Below are 17,720 nucleotides of genomic sequence, written 5' to 3'. Positions count from 1 at the left end.
ACGTGCAAAGTTCCTGTCAACCTCTGTCTGCTCTCGCTTCATGCCTTCGGCCCTCAAGACCCTTTCCGCTCTTCTTCTCATCCCCTAGTCAGGCTTGTCGAAAGCAATGTCAGGCTGTTAGCTCTGCTGTCAAGTCCTCGGAGTAAGTCGTCAACCATCTGTCGCCATTAAAAGAAGCAAAATGGTTCTTGTCAGAGAGAAAGCAGATTAGCGGGGATGACAGAATGATGCTTCACTCTGGAACAATGGAAGGAAACGGGACCAGCTATAAGACAGTGGACAGTAAGAATCAAAAAAGATGTAAAAAAAAAATGGCAATAGTCAATATGGCGTATGAAAGAAATCAGCTGCCAGGATGCTTGGTGGCATTGTGTATCTCCCACACGTTCTGAGGTTAGCCACCTTTGAGGCTTATTTTGGGATTCAATTAATAGGTCTAGTGGTTAAGGGACTGGAATTTATGCTCCATAAACCTCAAAAGCTCAGCCTCACACAGGATATGGTTAATCTGCAAATCATAAGCAGAACAGGCATCATAATCAAGGACTCAATTTGGTGTGTTGCAGAACATGCCCAAAAAGAGACTTCATTCACGATGGTTAGCCAACTGATGCAAACTACAATCCTGGACTTTGATTCCAGCCTTGTAGCCCTGATGTAATGATTTAATATTCATCAAACAGGCTGCTTTATAGTACACCACTGTCATGAAATCAATGAGGAACATGTTGAAAAAGTGCCATTGGGAAGATTCCAGAGATGTGAGGAAAAGCACAGCATGGCCGATCCCCTCGATAGATGGAGAAACCCGAAAACGCTTTCATCACCTGCCTGTAATGAGAGCAACGTCCTGAAACCAATGACAGCTGGCTGTTATAGTGCTTTTGTGTTCCCTGGATTAAGTGAAACAACAGATAAAAGACAGAAAACCCTTCAAAACGAGCAAATAATAGAAACTGCTCAGCACTCTGAAGCCTCTCGGCTTTGGAACGAAGAAAGTGGTGGAAGGATTTCAAAGAATTAAACTCAAAGAAACAGTTGCCAAATGAATTCTTAGATATAAAACATGAAAAAGGAAAATATGGTAAAAGATGTTAAGTTCTTAAGTGTCATCTGTGAATAAGATGCAGAAAGATGATAAATACAAGAACACTGCCTTTACTTCAAATGAAAGACACGAGAAAGGAAAAATGCAACAGCCAATGCATCACACTAAAGAGGGTGAATACATCTGCATTTGACATGTAGTTGGAAAAAAAAGTCCTCCAAACACAGTGAGATGAAGTCGATCCTGCTCACTGTCATACAATAATCCCAAAGAAGCTTCACGAAGTCACATCTGCAAAGATCACAGGAAGGAATTAGCACATGCACAAGTTAGCGAAGAGCTGAAAAACGAGAACAAGAGATGAGAAAATTTTCTTGAGGGGATTTCGTTTCAAATCTCTAGATAAGAGAACGGTCTGGTTGCATATAAAATACACAAAGAATATAGAAGCGATCGGAATTTAAAAAAAAATAAAAAAAATAAATAATAATAATAAAAAAGATGAAAAAGAAGTGTATTTTAAAGCTATAATAACAATTAGAAAGGAGGAAGGGATGGTCTAATTGCAGATTTATTGGAGAATTGTAACACTCAATATGGCAGCTGTAAGAATAAAATAAAGCCATCTTTTTGATAATGACAACTACTGCACATACTACACATTAGCTAAACCAGCCTGAAAAAGATATCATTTATAACATGACTGACAATTCAAAACATCAGACTTTAAATCTCTGGAGTCTAATAACCTCTTTAATAAGTGAGTACATGTATCTTTTAAGATGGTCAAGAAGGAATGTTGAGTAGTAAATACCTAGCTATCTGTGTGTACATTGAATGTGACATATTTCCTTGTTTCTATTAAAAGCTTCTTCCCCTTAGCTAATAATAGTTCAGAGTGGCATGTGAGAAACAGACATTGACTCAGAGCTTGTCTGGAGTCACAAAGTATCACCACAAAGACAGGCCCGCAGGTGAGTCACGCAGTAAAAACACAGTCTAGCAATGGCCTCTTCCGCTGAAAAATCACCACCACACCTTTTAAGCCACTTACACGGACAGTAATCAACAATTATACCACTCAAGTCAGTCAAAAGTGGCACCGTTTCGTGACAAAACTTTGGATGTCAACAAATCACCTGCACAAAGAAGCAAAGTGAGCTTTAACAGTGGATGTCAAGCTGATGAGGGAGACTGAATCATATACAGGTGGCTTTTGATCAATTCAAACCCTAAGAGTGTGCATTTGCAAACTCTTTGAATGGATTAAAAGGATGCACCACCTTTAAAATGAGTCAAATGTTGTTTGAAGCAGGATAATTCAGTGGTTTGCTACCAAGAAAGAAGATGAGCAGGAAATCTACTCCTTTAAGTTTAGAGCCACAATTATTCAAAAAGCTTGCTTTTGTAAAGGAGTGTGCAAAACAATAAACCAACAACTGTAACTGACAACAAAGTGTGCAATTATGACCAAATGTAAGCTGGCTGCGACCTTAGACTTCAAGAACAGAATCATTTTAAACAGCTCATCACAAAACAGCTCTTCAATATGCTGAAAAATGTGCAGTTAAAGAGAGCCATTAATAATGAACAAAAGTAATATTTTTTAAAGGTAATTGTTTGGTCTAGAAACCTGATTAAAAACAAAGCTACTCCTGCTATGCACACTAATGCCATGGTGACACTTGGATGAGTTGTTATAAGTCAAGACAAATTTCAATTTACTTTTGGCAGTTCAATTGGGCATGTAGTAGTTCTATAACATCTATAGGAAATGTGTGCCTTACAGTCCCTTTAACAGCTCCACTGACATCAATCCTAGGTTTTGCTAATGGGGCAAGGTGCAGATGCCTGTGTAGATGCCTAGTTGTCATTACATTGCAATTTTGTGGCATTGGCAGTTCTCTGCATGCAACCAACTCTTGCGAGTTAAAATTAGCATTCAACACTAGCTTGTGAGCATGGTGCTAACAGGGCTGCTTTTGTTAATTAGTTACGCATCCCAGTACTAAGCAAAGTGTTCCTAATGCTGTTGGCTGCTACCTCCATCTGGGTTCAAATAAAAGTAGACTTAGTAAACATCTAGTTTTAACTAGAACTCCTTTGAAATGGGTGAAAAAAATATCTCTGAAGGTCACTAGATTTGGCAGACAATACTGCTAAAAAGTACAATGCGCAATACATAGTAACACAAATATGTAAACAACCTTATATCCCTGTTGAGACAAAGAAAATTACCATAAAATACCATAAAATATTATATTACCATAAAAACCAAATTCATGCATTATGTTTACAGCCTAAAAAGTCTACATTGCCTGCTAATAATCTTATATCACTTTAAATAATGTTTATCAGAAAAGACAGGTAACAATTTCATTAATAAACCTCTCACACCAAGAACACTAGTATACTCAAATCATATAAAGGCTCCACTGATGTAAACAAGAAAATGACAGCTAAGATTACATTATTCCTCAAATGACAGACGTCACTATCCCTTAATTTATATTTCCTCCAATCTTTTCGCTGCCCACTATTACATTAAATTACAATGTTGTTTGGGTGCTCAGACCAGCATGCGGACTACAAATGAAACACCAAATTTTTAAAATCATTTTGTTCTAAGCAAGAACATTGGAACCAAATGGAAATCACGAAAATAGCAGCAGCTAATTTAGACATGTCCACTATCTGCTCTTCTATTAGTCCACAAAGAAGATGCAGTTCATACAGGCACAGACGGGTTTTGAGGGGTTTTCAACATCCAAAACTTGTCAACCAGGCATACAAACATGCAGAGGGGATTAATGGCTGTATCTTCTTACCCAATTTGGAAGAAAGAATATTTAAAAAAAAAAGAGAAAAAGTGATCAAATAGAAATGAACAGTCTTCATATCCAACATGAGTGTGTGCTATTAACATTGAGATTTTGCACTGAATTATTCACCCGAAAATGTCAATGAATGTACTAGGAAACACGGTAAAGAGGGAGTCTAAGAGGGAACTAAACTGAAATGTTATTATGACATATAGCATTCATGAACTTTAGCCTCAAAAGTACAAAACACAATCAAGGATGTTGAGGAGTTGATCAAGGATGGTCAAAGCTCTCCTTACACTCTTAAAAATAAACGTTCTTTATAGGCATCTATGGTTACATGAAGAACCTTTAACATCCGTGGAGCCGTTAATGGAAATGTTCTTTGGGGAACCAAAAATAGTGCTTCTATGGCATCGCTACGAAAACACTCTATTGGAACCTTTATTTTTATGAGTGTAGCATCAAGAATTGCATAACAAATTTGCCCAAGGATCTGCCTCCGCATTTGTGGTATTCCTAATCACCAGAGACTGCCTTACATGGGAGTTTCCCCTGAATTTACTGAAATCCACTGAATGGTGATTAATTGGTCAACAAAGACCATGCAATAGCAGCACCATGTCTAGACCTGTAACCTCTGCTAATATGTACATGATCCGCCTGCCAAGCTCTCCTCTATGTTGATGTGTACTCTTCTGAGAGGATTGTGGTAAATAAAAGGATGATAAAGCGATGAGAGCGGGGCGAGACACCTCGCGTGCGAGGGTGCCGGAGCTGTGTGAAAACCCCTTTGATCAAATGCGCCGACGATGCACGGCTCCACCTCAAGGAGCGAAACCCCTGGGGAAGGTTTGTTGTCTCTCCTTTGTCAAGATTCTGTCTGGTTTTGACTCTACCTGTGTGGCTGGTGACATGTGAAGTCAATGAAGCCTCAGACATGCAAACAAGTCTCGCAAGGGTGAATGCCCAAGCCACAAACACAAGGACCATGAGAAAAGACATAAACCACAAGAGCACCAGAACGCTTGAAAGTCTGAATAAATACACAGTAGCCCAAGGCTGACCAAAAGGACCACAAATTGTCTATTGCTCAAGACAACAAAACCCACTATGACTAGCACTTCATCAGATTGCAAGACAAACCCTGTACAAATGTAACATGCCTGAAGGTGAAAGGCAATAGTTATTGCACAATACTAATTTTTTTGGCCTGACCACGACTTTAGACTTCAATTAAGGTCAAGGAATATCAAAACTGAGAGCAGTAGAGCAGTAGAGACTTCTGAAGACCTAAATTAATTCGTATTGCCGTGACATTCATTTGGCATCTGCAAGAACTTTAAGCAACCCCTAACTCACAATAAACGGGCTGCAGTACGTATGACGTGCAATGTCGATATTGCCAAGGCGTGATCTGTAACATTACATGATATTTTATGCATGTACTTTTTGGGGAGAGAAAAGCTATTCTTGGAAAGCTACAGGGGTTTCTGGAGGGTTATCACAGGTTATTTAGTGCTTGACAGCAATGTATATTGACGCACATATCAGTACCGTTATATTGGTGAAAATGGTATTGGCGCATCCATGGTAACTCGTGTATATTCAAAGAAAGAAAGAGATGCAAAGATCAAAAATGACATGCAAAATCTTCATCTCGTAGACTCTTCAGTAAACAACCTGGTTGCTATTAACACCAGAAAATGAATGGAATATCCTTCATATGCTTCTCTAATTTCAATATGCAAAAGAAAATGAAACCCAACCTAAATAGAGAACAAATTAAGGTATCAAATTTCATGTGATAATAACATGTTTTGTAGCTGACATTTACTAGGACAATGCCACAGCTCAAGCACTTGTGTCCATATGGAGCCAGTGGCGTAATATCCCATAGTGTAGTTTGACATAGATTGACACCCTGTGGATTGCCGAGACTGGGGAAATTAACTATTAAACAACTGCCTCTGTTTAAATATTCATTCTTATCCTGAACACCGTGAAATAGGCCATTGAACAGCCTGTGTGCTACCGTGCCATCTGATCAGAGATCACCCACTGATTAAGAGTCTGTCTTTTCACGCCACCCTCCCCAATGGATTCAAAGCTTACGGCAGAAATGAAAGAGGAGGTGACTCATCCCTATTGTTAAAGAAGAAGTGTTAAAACAGGCTCTTAATTTAAGCATCTATTAAATGGAGGGATCACCTTGGTGTTAATTCCTTCCTCAGACACGTTTTCACCTCTAAAAAAAAAAAATTCCCCAGGATGGCAAAAACACACTTTCAAGGAGCTGGTCACATTGTACGATGGAACTAATGTGATTACCGATGAAAATAAAAGATTCATAAATAATTGATAAAGTACAGCATGAACCCCAAAGCACTTTTTGGGCAAGCTTAACAGAGTTGTCATTAACGTTTTCGAGTCTCACCATGCAAGAAAAAGGCAAAAACATTAAAAAGGAAAAAGGATTGGACAGGACGTCTTTAAAGAGCCGCTCTAATGCCAGCCGGTCTTGCTTTGAGGATGCATTGGCAGTAAAACTACAGACCCACAATGTCGTCATGCCGGTGGAATTTGCAACCCGTTTGAAAATGTATCATCTGTCACTGCATCTCATGGGGCAACAGATAAAACTGCAGGATGGGGTGCTTCAAAATGAGACGGGCTGGTGTGATGTCTTAGGGGGCATCTAGTTACAACTTATGGTTCCTCCAGAGGTTCTGAAAAGCAGCGCAAGACCCCTAATGTGAAGAACGATGGTAACGCAGGTCCTGAGGGACAGAAAGAGCTGTCAAGAATGCCAGAGCTTTAACAGATGGGTCAGGAGAGGGAGGGATTACGACACACAGATATCCCAAAACTTTAGACATGTGGCCCAAATTAAGATTTGAAAGATGCTGTCAGCTAACATCAAAGACTTCAAATAGTAATGGTTTAAATATATATTAAATAAATGTAATATATTTACACAAATTTGTGACCCGTGGCTGGCAAAATGAGTCACAATGAGCAAATTTTCAAAAGTGAGTTATTGTTATGTTCACATTCTCTATTGTGATGTATGATTTGTTTGTTGATAGAGTCAGCAAAGTCAATTTTGAGAAAAATCGAGTAACCATACCTTAAAATCCCTGGTAACACCAGCAAAATTGGCACACACCAAGTCAAACTCAAAACCCATATCTATAGGAAAAATATTCAACTTTTTCCCCCCTGTGATATCACAATTGTTTGATTAACATTAATGAAACAGACAGCCTATATGTTAAGACCTACTGTGCCGCACGGATCTAATATAATGTTACACATCAGAGGTTTTTCCCCAACAGTTAATCAAACATTCACTCAAAATATAAGAGTGTTTGCGTGAATACTCGCCAAGACAGATATTTTGAAATACTGTAATTCTGTGTATATCGGGATCACTCACTGTCTGAGGTGTCAGTCAGTGTGAGCAAGAACATTGTTTACATCAGCATGAGTTTGAAAATCACATTTCATCGTTCAGAAGCTAGCAGAGAAAAACAACATTTTTCATGGACAAAGCATAAGTACGTCTCTTAGACGTACAACAAATAAAGATATTTTTAGATGTTTAATTGCCATTTGGAGCATTGGGGTCGGTAGATGATGGCTTAATGATCTCATTTTTGTGAAAACCTCAAATTCGACCAAAATTGACATTTTTTCAATTGTTTTGCCAGTGGCTCGTAATTAGCCCGTGCACATTCCGACTCATTTTGCCAGCATGAGTCACATATATGGGTCATAAATATACATTACCATTTAAAAGTTTGTTGTCAGTAAGATTTTGTTGTCAGTAAGATTTGAGTATGGATGCATTAAATTGATCAAAAGTGACAGTAAAGACATTTATAATATTGCAATGCAAAAGATTTCTATTTCAAAACAAAGCTGCTTTGCTGAGCGACTAAATGCATACAGATTTATAAGATGTGTTTCTGAAGCAATTTCAATATGCAAAACAACTTTGAGACTAAATCATTGTTAGATTTTAATGATAGTCATCAAAACAAAGCCGTTCATTCCTCTTAAAGATCGTGTTTTATGTTCCAGTATTTCCTTCCAATTTTCTCTCTCTCACTCGGTTACAGTACATTGATTTTGAAGCAGCCACCCTACGCATGCAAATATGGATTTTAAAAATGCATGAAAACTACAAGCAGGCGACAATCACTCTACTGTCTATGCCACACAAGATTAAGGGTGAGTTGCCTACAGTCAGAACAAGAAGCCTCATGGGATAGTGGTTCCCCTATCTATGTGGAAAAACATTCTGTGCTGTCATATATGGAGATGTGATTACTTGGTTTTCTTGTGATGAGTTCTGCTCTTGTTGATCCAAAGACGTTAGGTCGTCCCTTATCCAGGACGTTTTTCTTTATAGATAAGGCATTAAAAATTCATAGCAGGCATCCATAGAGAAGACACAATCAGTCTGAATAGGTACAAAAACATAACACAATGACAAGCCAACGTATAGTTTTTTTCTTTCTTTTCAAAATCAGAAATTATGTAAGAACTATTACAATTAACATTATTAAGGGAAGCAGAAACAGGGATGTTGAGCAATCAAACACAGAACACAACAGAAATTAATGTTTTACAGAGCCATAAATTACTTCAAAGGGTGATTTGATATGCTGCTTCTCGGAGTCACGGATTCAAATTTGCATGTGAATATCTCTTGAGAGCTCATCAAATGAAGTAGAAGGTACAGAACCTCCTGAAGGTTTAGATCATTTTATATCAGCAGGGAATTTCCAAGATCATTTCGACGTGGAAACTCCAGAATTAACTATGAATGCATATTTAAATGTTTTTGAGATGATTAACTTCATTGCAAAAAGGTCCAAATCAAAATTTAAGCTACTGTGATGGGATGGGGCTATTAAGATTGTTAAATAATCAAGTATAATTACACTCAGGTTTCATTCTGCTCAGATCTTCAACAAAGAGATGAGATTATTAACGATCATTAACTGTACAGTGTCAGGATAATTCTTAACCATCCTGTCGCGATTCATGTTTCTGTACACTCAAAAAAATGATTCTAGCTGCTTGTTCAGTTTATTTAAATAAAATAAGCTGAACCAACACAAATCTTTAGTTTTTTTACTTAATTGGCATTTGCACTCAATTGTATTATGTTAAATGAAATTAAATTTGCAAAATGTTAGGTTAACCTAAACCATTTGTGTTGGGATGACATGAATCATTTATGTTGCATTGATTGAAACTGGGCAGTGGATTTCTAGTTCCCAGCATGCTTTGCGTAGGGAAAGATCAGGACAGTAAATGTTGAACTTAAGTGCTGTTTAATGTGTTTTTAGTAAAGGGAAATACCTTTTAAAGTTTGATGTTCAGTTATATTTGACATTTAAAAGAGTTTGTTATGTCGATTTTTTTGAGGTTACCATTATGCTGAAGTGTAGACCTTGTGGTTAGGCTATGGGTGGCTGCATGAAATAAATCTATGTTGTTCTCAACAAGCTTTAACTGTGCTAAAGCCAGTGATGAGAAGTTCTTTACCTGATCATTACTTGCATGCTATAAATGTTACTTAGCATATGAAAAAGTGATATTTTAGTTTAGTTTTTATAGAAATATAAATAAATTAGTTTGAGGGCCAGCACATAATTTACACAGTCTACATATGGTCATCAGCTTTATCCCTCTCAATGGTCATGAAACATGTATGTCTGTGTACAACAGCTATTCACAACCTAAGCACAAGCGCACATCTTCACCATGATGGTAACAAAAACATTTTTATATATATACGCTACAAACTCTTTTAAATGTTCAAAATAACTAAACATTAAACACTTAAACACTAACAGGTCTTTCCATTTCCTTAAAAGTGCAGAAAACTTGAGCAACACTGCACAAGGGCACCAGTCTGAATTGCAATAGCACTGGTTGGATCAACAAGAATGAATTATGTTCAGGAAACATTCACAGAATATGTCAAATGAAACTGGTGTGATCTCATTCAATTAGCATGAATTTTACTCATCAGTACAATTAACCTATCTTAAGTTCAAATAAATCAGTTCAACTGTGTGGAAATAGGTGTCATAATTGAATTAAGTTAGACCAACAAGTTATTTTTTTGAGTGTAGTTAGTTTAAGTACTACACTACTTTTGGGTACAAATGAATCATCATACCCTACAAGAGATGAACAAAACAGACAATTAAATCATTAAATCACAACTATTTGTAAGCCTCAAAAACATACACCTTAAAAAGTCATTCAAATACTTTTTTTACTTTACATCTATGGCTATTTTCATGGCAAGATAGTGGTAACTCACATTGGTATTGAAAATCAACAACTGACAAAAAACTCACATCATTATAACAAACATTATAGAAGATTTTTCATTTCAATATTTGATAAAAAAAAAAAAAGTAGGCTTATTACTGGTAAAACATTTTTGTTATTACTTTAAGAAACGTTTCGACCTGAACTTAAATCTTTACAATTATTCAGGGTTACTTAAGACTGTCTAGTTGACTAGTCTTTCAAACAACCCACCCACTAGTTAACATTAATAGGTAGTTGTGCACATACCTAAAAGAAGACGGGCAACAAAAGCAAGCTGAGGCCTAGAGAAGGGGGTCAGGAAACTAGATGTGTTTTTCTTCGTCTTGTCAGACACTGTTGTTTCTCTCGTGTGCATGTCATCCTCTGACGACGACCCACCGCACACTCAGACCTGTCTATCTCAACAGGGGATATGACACAAAACCACCTCTAAAATACCAGGACAGGATTTACAAAAACAACACTGAGTTGACACCTCACAAAAAAGGCGGTGGGAAAAATTTGACTGTGTCCTCGTTGGCTAGAGGATGGACAAAAAGTATTTTCTTTGCTGTGGCCCCTTCACCAGACAGCTGATTTTCAACCTTTAGCTTGGGAGAAAAGCCTCTTTGGACTCAATTATCAAATTAAGTGGAACTCAGGCTAAAGTTTTCATAGCAATCAACAGAACACCCATGAATTTCTATTTAGGATGACCCCAAAGCTACATTTTGACAATAGCAGATTAAGTGAATTCTGTGTTAATGCAAGAATCCTGAAAACTGTATCATGGTTTCCACAAAAAATATTAGGGAGCACTTAAAGGTGCCCAAGAATGCTTTTTCACAAGATGTAATATAAGTCTAAGGTGTCTCCTGAATGTGTCTGAAGTTTCAGCTCAAAATACCCCATAGATTTTTTTTATTAATTTTTTTAACTGCCTATTTTGGGGCATCATTAACAATGCACTGATTTAGGCAGCGTACCGCCCCCCTTAAATCGCGTGCTCCCTGCCACATGAGCTGTCGACTATATTACAGCCTGATTACAGCGCATTTACAAAGTTCACACAGCTAATATAACCCTCAAATGGATCTTTACAAGATGTTCGTCATGCATGCTTCGAATTATGTGAGTAAAGTATTTATTTGGATGTTAACGTTATATTCTGAGTGAATTTGAGGCTGTCCTCCGTGGCTAACGGCTAATGCTACACTGTTGGAGAGATTTATAAAGAATGAAGTTGTGTTTATGAATTATACAGACTGCAAGTGTTTAAAAATGAAAATAGCGACGGCTCTTGTCTCCGTGAATACAGTAAAAAACAATGGTAACTTTAACCACATTTAACAGTACATTAACAACATGCTAAAGAAACATTTAGAAAGACAATTTACAAATATCAGTAAAAATATCATGCTATCATGGATTATGTCAGTTATTATTGCTCCATCTGCCATTTTTCGCTGTTGTTCTTGCTTACCTAGTCTGATGATTCGGCTGTGTGCAGCTCCAGACGTTAACTGGCTGCCCTTGTCTAATGCCTTTTATAATGTTGGGAACATCATGGGCTGGCATTATGCAAATATTGGGGCGTTCACCCCGACTGTTACGTAACAGTCGGTGTTATGTTGAGATTCGCCTGTTCTTCGGAGGTCGTTTAAACAAATGAGATTTATATATGAAGGAGGAAACAATGGAGTTTGAGACTCAATGTATGTCTTTTCCATGTACTGAACTCTTGTTATTTAACTATGCCAAGGTAAATTCAATTTTTGAATCTAGGGCACCTTTAACACGTTTTAACAATGATGATAAATAGTAGCAAATCTGCATTTTAGAATAATTACTGAAGGATCATGTCAAGTCAAGTCAAGTCACCTTTATAGCGCTTTTTACAATGCAGATTGTGTCAAAGCAGCTTTACATTGATAACTGGTACATAATTTGTGCTGCACAGCAGCTCTTAAAGAATAGTGTCAATGCAGGCAGATCAAAGCACTGTTGAATAAATGTCAAGAATACTGTTGAATATCAAATGTCAAGTCAAATGTCAAGTGTCCCCAACTAAGCAAGCTAAAGGCGACAGCGGCAAGGAACCCAAACTCCAACAGGTGTGACACAAATATTTAGCTTTGCCATCACAGGAATAAATTACATTTTAAAACAAAAAAATAAACAACAAAAATAATAAAAAAAAAAAAAAGTTATTTTAAATTACAAAAATATTTCACAATACTACTATTTTTACAGTAATTTTTGATCGGATAAATGAAAAAAAAAAAAAAAAAAAAAAAAAAAAAAAAAAGACATTTTACCCCAAATTACCCCAAACTTCTGAACAGTGGTGTATATTAGGCTTGCACAGGTTAGGTTACAGTGTTCGGCCGTACACAGATTACATTACCTGGCCACCGTGGTACCGCACCCACTGTCTTTTGCTTTTTTATAGAAATAAAAACCATTTAGTTCAGTTGGTCAACAGACGCTACAATTATATTCTGAAAGAGTCTGCTCCATACGGCATGAGCTGCAGAGTCGTAGCACAGTGCAGCAGGAGTCAGATTTCACTATCACCTGATGAGAGTAAGGAAAGCTGACTGACAAGACGATGGCGGAGGATTTGGTGCGCAACAGATCCTGAACATCACTGACAAATACCTTGTAAAATGCATGGTCAGTACCACCGCTCCCTATACACTGTGCACGTGATAGCGAACATCCCTAGTGTATATGTAAATATAATGGAAATGATAACCTGTTTGCCCATCCATTGAAGAACAGGGGATGCATCTCATAAAAATGTTTAAAAACACTTTCTTCCTAGTTATTATTGAAAGGTCTAAATCCAAAAATCACAAAAGACGTAACTGTATGTGACATATAGAGATACAACTGAACATTGTGTCCCTTGGCGGAATGCAGTATCAACTTTGGCTGGCCATTGTTAGGGGATTCTGGGTTTTTACAGCATTCCTGACAGTTTCCAAACAAGGTTACACTGAAATAAGAAACCACAAAATTGCAATGTGACTTCAGGAAATACTCCAAGGAACCAAAGGCTAAAAGCTACAGCCACTGATTCCCAGGCCTGTCTTTCTCATCTCAAAGTAAATCTCATCATGGTCACAAGTAAACACAAACGGAGATGAACTCGACTGGCTCCTGAGATACCAAAAATCAGCTGCTTGGTGTTTGATGTTCAATCCACAGACAGACAGGCTTAACGGGATCCACCTTAACTTTGATTTGTTTGTCGTATGTTTAGTGGACTCTACAAGCTTTAAAAGGATCATCTTTGATCACAGCAAACCGCACGGGGGTGGCAGCGATGTTTTATAATGAAGGGAAAAAAAACTGGCACCACATCTAAGGACGTCATTCTTCTTTTATTTTCCTCTCTGGAGTTATAAAAACCAAAAGGATGAGTTAAGAGCGGGGATCAGTTACCGCCAGGTATGGGTGTGCCCAAGACCTGTCACATTACACAAGATGAGTCAGGACTAGGAGAATGAGATCAGAGAGTTCCTACAATGACCACATGGCACATGATTTGTGGCGTTCAACCAGTTGCTCTGTTTTACTATGAAACAACAAAAAAAGCTGGGTGTGAAAACCGCATTCATCGCATAGACGGCACCCCAAATAAATGCAATAAAATCAGAATGACTTTCATTAGCCAAGTGTAATGCAAAGCTATGTCAGTAGGGTATACACACCAGGAATTCGTCTTTGTACAAGCAGCTAGCAGATATGATGACAATCACGTCACAGTTTCTGCATGCACACAGAGCTCTAAGACTTCAAAAAGTGCTTGAGGCTTCAGGAACAATGAGACTGCCTGTATGCAATATCTCTTATTCTGCTGCACTGTATTTGAACAGCGTAAACAAATCTGCCATCAGGTACCCAGTGTAATTAACATCCAAAACTTGCAATTTAATCCACACTTACAAATAAAACAATACACTCTGCATTACGTTTATTTCTTATTGAATGCAACTACAATGTGATGTTTTACCAGTGTTTTCTCTGGGATTAAAACCTATGACCTTGGTGTCACTAGTGCTGTTTTCTACAGGGTCTGATTTACAGAATTGTTGCATATGTTTTGGGTGGAATAACCCTATGAATGTGTCGGCTAATAAAGGTGTTGCTGAACTGGACAGCTTTAAACTTTATTTATACGCAAAGGTAACAATGAAACATGGAGTAATGTGAAAATACAAAGTGAGATGCATCAAAGAAAAGGCAAGAATGTGTTAAGGGAGTATTATACATGATGGAAAGTGGAGTTTGATTGTGTACAGTTGGCAAACAAAACCTGCAATGTTGTATCAACACAGAATTCAAACTACTTATAGGCAATTTTAGTGCCTTTTTTGAAAAGGCAAGTCATCCAATCAGAATTCAATCAGTTGAAATTTTAGAAATATTGAGTCTTTGTTCTGTGTTATTATAATATAATTATATTATAATATTGACGTGATCAAGTGATATAAGATTTCGGTCAGGCCGCTCACCCTTACAGGCTACTATGACGCACTACTATGGTTGCAATTAAATTTCTATGCATGTACACATCAGCGGATGCGAAACCAAATGATAGCTTTGAGTAGGAGGCGAGACAGAGGGGCCAGACATAGTCTCTTTCCATACTGTAACGTGTGGAGTGAAGACTTCGTGCAAATGCCAACCGCTTGCCACAAGAAAGCCTGCTCCATGGCCTATGGATTAAATGTCCTCTGAAGCCACAGAAAGCCTATTAGTCTCAGACTGAACCTTCAGAAACACTTGCGGAAGTCACAAGGCCATCTAGACAGTAGAGACCCGAGCAAACCAAAGTATGCATCAGAAATACCCATGTTCCACTTAAATTATAAAACTAACATCTGATACCTGTGTTCCAACATGCTTTTTGGCATATAAAAGCACACGAGATTGATGGACCTGTTTTAAGTACTCCATCCCTCCTCACTGTTCCTGCTCAATTAGAACTTCAAAGACGGCACATCAAACGCAACAAATTTACAGAGCGCCCATCTGTCCGCCTTCACTTGCGCCATATTCGGCCATTACCTCAGCCTCTTCAGCCTCTTGGACCATGTATCAGTTTCATTGTTAAACACACTTAAAGACCAGGTGAGCCCTGATTTTGAACTACGCAAAAAAGTAAATTATACCTAATCAACCTTTTCCCCATCTTTATAACTTCAAAAATGACTTGGAGAATGAGTTGGCTTCATTGCTGTAAGATTTCTTTAAACCTTTCATGCCTATCCAAGATTTTCCCCATTGTTTTTAACTCATCTGTGAATTACTAATTTAGCATCAGTTTAAATGTGCACAGTGTGCTAATCAACAGGGTTCGACACCTTTTAAATTAAAGAATCAAAACTTCAAAATTCATGATTATTTATGATTTTACAGAGATTACACAAACAAGAAAACAATTTCTGTCAAATAAAAAAAAAAAAAAATATATATATATATATATATATATATATATATATATATATATATATATATATATATATTATTTATTTATTTATTTATTTGTAAGTTCATTTTTAATTAGGCTTCATTTTTTTTATGACAAATACTTTTAAAAACTAATACTTAAAATACTTATACACTACAGGTCAAAAGTCTGAAGGCAGTCATTTTTTAAAATATATCTTTTTAGCAAAGATCCATTAAATTGATCAAAAGTGAAAGTAAAGACTTTTATATTATAACAAAAAAAAAAAAACTTTCATCAAAGAATCCTAAAAATATATTCAATATTCCAAAAAAAAAAAAAAAAAAAAAAAATCCAGAAAAACATTAAGCTAAAAATATGAAGTTTTTAACATTGATAAAAGTTTCTTGAGCAACAAATTTGCATATTAGAATGATTTCTAAAGAATCACGTGACAACGAAGACTGGAGTTGTCGCTGCAGTGCTGAATATTCAGCTTTCACATCACAAGAATAAACTATATGTTAAAGTATATTATATATATATATATATATATATATATATATATATATATATATATATATAAAATATATTGAAAACAGTTACTTTAAATTGACCAAATAAAAGCAGGCTTGGTGAGACTTCTTTCAGAAACACCTATGTGACATAGGCATATCACAGAAAAAAGTTAGCAATCAGTAATTAGACAAACGGCCTATGAAGAAAGTCAAAAGGCTGATGGCATTCATGCCCAACCTGAGGAGCAAATATTTGCTTGTTCGTTTCCGCACCAACTAGTCCACAGGTATGAAAGGCCACCAGGATATGACACAATGAGGTCAGGCTAATCTAACAACACAGTAATGAGTAAACGCACTGCAGAGACACCACTAAAGAGTAAAAAAGGCCTAGTATAGGATCTTCCTGTTAAAAACTGGTCAGCGAGTGTGATCTTGACCTTCTACAAATTACAGGCCGCACCTGTGTTTTGGTCAAGGAGCTGCGGGCGTTGAAATGGGTTGATGTAACAGCCTTCAATTTGGCTAATACTCTTGAGTCATGAAGAGCCTTACTGCACAGAACGTGCTCTGCTTCGAGCAGAAAGCTGATTACAGATGGAGCAAACCAGAGTGTATACAACGTGCGTCTCTCGCTCTCTGTTTCTTCTCATTCTAGCGCTGCAAATGCTTTCATCTGAAAAGCATCAGAGCAGCACAGCTAATCTGGCCTAATGCATTTTTTTAGATACACAGCAGGAGTGGAATGCAAAAGACTCTACAATTGGCTCACTTAAGCACTGATTTCTTTTCTCTCTCTCTCTCTCTCTCCAAACGAATGACAAAGTGCACTGTGAGAGCCCATATCGAGTGTTTGTGTCCTATTTTTGTGTAACACACAATGAAACTCTGCTGGGCATTGCGGGACTCCCTGAAGTCAAGCCAACGCTGCAATGAGACTTCATCCATCTAGCTGTACACAAGCAAAACAATAGAAAAATCAACAGACCGCCAAGTAGGCAATTGCTCTGGCTGGAATGCTTGTGCAGAGTCGAGGTTAAGTACCAAAACTAGCGGGTAATACATTTCTAAGCATCTACAACTGAATTTGTGTGGTCTGCATCATCACATCTAGCCAAACTCTGGTCATCAAATTTGCAATACTAGTGGTCAACAGAGATATCTAGAGTTCCGAGAAAAAAATTCTTCACGGTACTCGGTTCAATTCAATAAAATCCAGTCCACTCACAAAACTGTCAGTAGCAACTGGGTGAACCTCATGAAAACTGAATCTCAAGAATTGTCCAGGTCACATTTCACTCCGACAGCAATAATAATAATAACATTTTGCATAAGGTACGTGTATTTTTAGGACCAATAAATGCATTAGAATGCACTGTAAGATATTTTAGGGAAAATTAAGCACATTTTACCTCCAAATTCTCATTACTATACTGTGTCTGTTTCAATATTTTAATGACAATTCATTATGCAATTTTTAAAATCTATTACAGTAAAAAAAAAAAGTGTTCTGCAATGCTTTAATTAAA

At 37.2% G+C, this 17,720-nt stretch overlaps 1 protein-coding gene across 1 annotated transcript in view; it reads right to left on the bottom strand.

Annotated features, from left to right (window-relative positions):
* LOC125254921 (protoheme IX farnesyltransferase, mitochondrial) overlaps positions 1-17,720 on the bottom strand; it is a 46,197-nt gene that overhangs the window by 24,413 nt on the left and 4,064 nt on the right. The gene's annotated exons all lie outside the window — the stretch shown is intronic.

The sequence above is a fragment of the Megalobrama amblycephala genome, linkage group LG20, assembly GCF_018812025.1.
Source record: "Megalobrama amblycephala isolate DHTTF-2021 linkage group LG20, ASM1881202v1, whole genome shotgun sequence".
NCBI classification, from domain to species: Eukaryota; Metazoa; Chordata; class Actinopteri; order Cypriniformes; family Xenocyprididae; genus Megalobrama; species Megalobrama amblycephala.
Note: the sequence above shows the minus strand (reverse complement) of the source record. Positions and strands in the feature narration are given on the sequence as shown.